Source organism: Engraulis encrasicolus, chromosome 10 (assembly GCF_034702125.1).
Source record: "Engraulis encrasicolus isolate BLACKSEA-1 chromosome 10, IST_EnEncr_1.0, whole genome shotgun sequence".
Taxonomy (NCBI): domain Eukaryota; kingdom Metazoa; phylum Chordata; class Actinopteri; order Clupeiformes; family Engraulidae; genus Engraulis; species Engraulis encrasicolus.
The window spans coordinates 28,222,812-28,225,311 of NC_085866.1; the positions used below are offsets into that span (position 1 = coordinate 28,222,812).

Consider the following 2,500-nt stretch of genomic DNA (forward strand, 5'->3'; position numbering starts at 1 on the left):
CGCGTGTGTGTGTGTGTGTGTGTGTGTGTGTGTGTGTGTGTGTGTGTGTGTGTGTGTGTGCGTGTGTGTGTGTGCGCATGAGCGTGTGTGTGTGTGTGTGTGTGCGTGTTTTCTGTGCACATGTCCGTTGAGAGGTACAGAGTCATCACTCTGTATTAGGTTAAAGTGTCAGGGTGTGTGTATATGGGTGTGTTTGTGCGCACTGAGCCGTGCGCTCATCTTTCAGAATGAGGTGAAAGTGGCAGGGTGTGTATGCATGCGTTGTGCATACCTTTGTGTGTGTGTGTGTGTGTGTGTGTGTGTGTGTGTGTGTGTGTGTGTGTGTGTGTGTGTGTGTGTGTGTGTGTGTGTGTTTGTGTGCGTGCGTGCGTGCCTGGCATGCGTGTGTGTGTGTGTGCATGGCTATATGCGTGTGTGTGTGTGTGCATGCCTGTGTGCCTGTGTGTGTGTGTGTGTGTGTGCATGCCTGTGTGCCTGTGTGTGTGTGTGTGTGTGCGTGGTTGGGTGCGTGTGTGTGCGGGCAGGTGTGGAGATATACAGAGTCATTACTCAGGATAAAAAGGGTCTAAACAGCTGTCAGTTTACAGAAGACAACTGAGACATTACAGTACTTTCATTGCTTTACATTTAGTGGGTGACTTTATCCAAAGCGACTTACAGAAGCAGACATACAGCACTCAGCAATATGCAAAGTGTAGGAAATACAGAGTGCAGCAATATACAAGAACTTGAAAAACACAATACAGCAATATACAAAAAACATTACCAATGCAAAGTACTGCAGTGTCAGTAAAAAGTGAAAAACAGACTATGTGTCAAGTGCAAGGCTGTATTAATCCGTTAGCGCAGAGCCCTTGTTATAACCTAATTGTCACCGAAATGGTAATGACCACATCTTAATCAGTTACTTAAGACTCTGCATTGTCATATACCGTATGTTGTTAAGATGTCGTTGAGTGCTTTCAGCAAAGAATGAGTAGGTCTGTCGATGGGCCCATGTGGGAAAGAATGGGAAGCGCTCTCGAAAGAAAATAATTTTCCCTGGCCCTGCCGTGGCCAACCGGTAGGACACTCACCTGCCATGTGGCTGACCCGAGTTCTATTCCCGGCCCAGGTCCTTTGCCGAACCCTCCCTGTCTCTCTCCCAATCCGCCTCCTGTCCACCTCTCACACTGTCCTGTCAAATAAAGATGAAAATAATATTCCCAAACCTGAAAGGAATGGCCTTGCTCCAGGAGCAGCAGGTGCCTTATTCAGGCACGGATTATGATTCCATGGGCCCCTGGGCCAGACGACAAGGAAGGCCCCCCTCAGTGGGTGTTGCTAGTTTACCCTACAATTCAGGGTTTTAGGCCAGATGTGTGAGAGGCTCGTTGTTTGAGAGGTTGATCCCCGAGAGAAATTTGGAAAATGTAGTGTGATTTTAGATAGAGGTTAGAGCTCCAGTGCCCCCTTGAGTCTTGTGGCCCTGGGCCTTTGCCCAGTTGGTCCATGCGGCAATCTGTCCCTGGGCTTATTCCACCACTGGGGACAATGGCAGAAAACCATTGGGACTGTCACAGTGTTGGCCTTGTACTGTAGGAGCAGACCACAAGGCTAAACAATTGGTATTGGAGGAAGGCAATGCTACAGTACACAGCAAGCTTCAAAAGCACACAAGGACAACGGAGCATGAAGGCTTCAAACAAAGGACAGATCACAACAAATCAATACGGCTAAGCTCAGGGGAATAGGCAGGACACCGGGTTAAGCCCGGAGGAATAAGCCAGACACCGGCGGAAAGCCACATGCATCAAAGTCCGTCCGTATTAGTCCCTTCAGTTGGCGGCCATCTTGACAATGCCTTGGGGCAGCTATTTCTCTATATTTTTCAACTGTGCATGAGCAGGAGTTGCTTGCGAGATGATTGGATCAATGACAGTGCACCTCAAAAGGCAACTGGATCTTTTTGCCGGACAGGTGGGAGATGTGCAAGCACATGCCATATTGGTGTTACGAATCGCCCTTGTTCATTTTGTCTCATGTATGGTGTCTCTGGTATGCATTACAGCAGTGGTTCTCAAACATTTTGTGTGAAGTACCACCTGAGAAAATATTGAGCTCTCCGAGTAACACCTTGACAACCAACATTAGAATATCGCAGTAAAGACCTTCCATTTTCACTTTTACCAGTCAATAGAGGAGAGGTTCATAATGGCATCAACAGATACGGTCAGATTCAGTGCAAGTTTGTTTTTACATTCCTTGCTTGCCTTGTATTATTCTGCATTATGTTTTCAGATTCATAAAACTCAATTTTGCAAAATGTGAGACCAAAGAGACATTTTCAACTGCAACAACTTGATCAGCCTTCAAATCAATCCTCAAAAAATAATTCTTCCAAGTACCACCAGAGATGTCTCAAGTACCACCAGAGATGTCTCAAGTACCACCAGTGGTACGCGTACCACAGTTTGAGCACCACTGCATTACAGTATATCCTGCCTGTGGAAACTCATGC

At 46.8% G+C, this 2,500-nt stretch overlaps 1 protein-coding gene across 1 annotated transcript in view; it reads left to right on the forward strand.

The window, feature by feature from the left end:
- Positions 1-2,500, forward strand: part of LOC134456913 (receptor-type tyrosine-protein phosphatase mu-like) — a 186,852-nt gene that overhangs the window by 92,802 nt on the left and 91,550 nt on the right. The window lies entirely within an intron of this gene.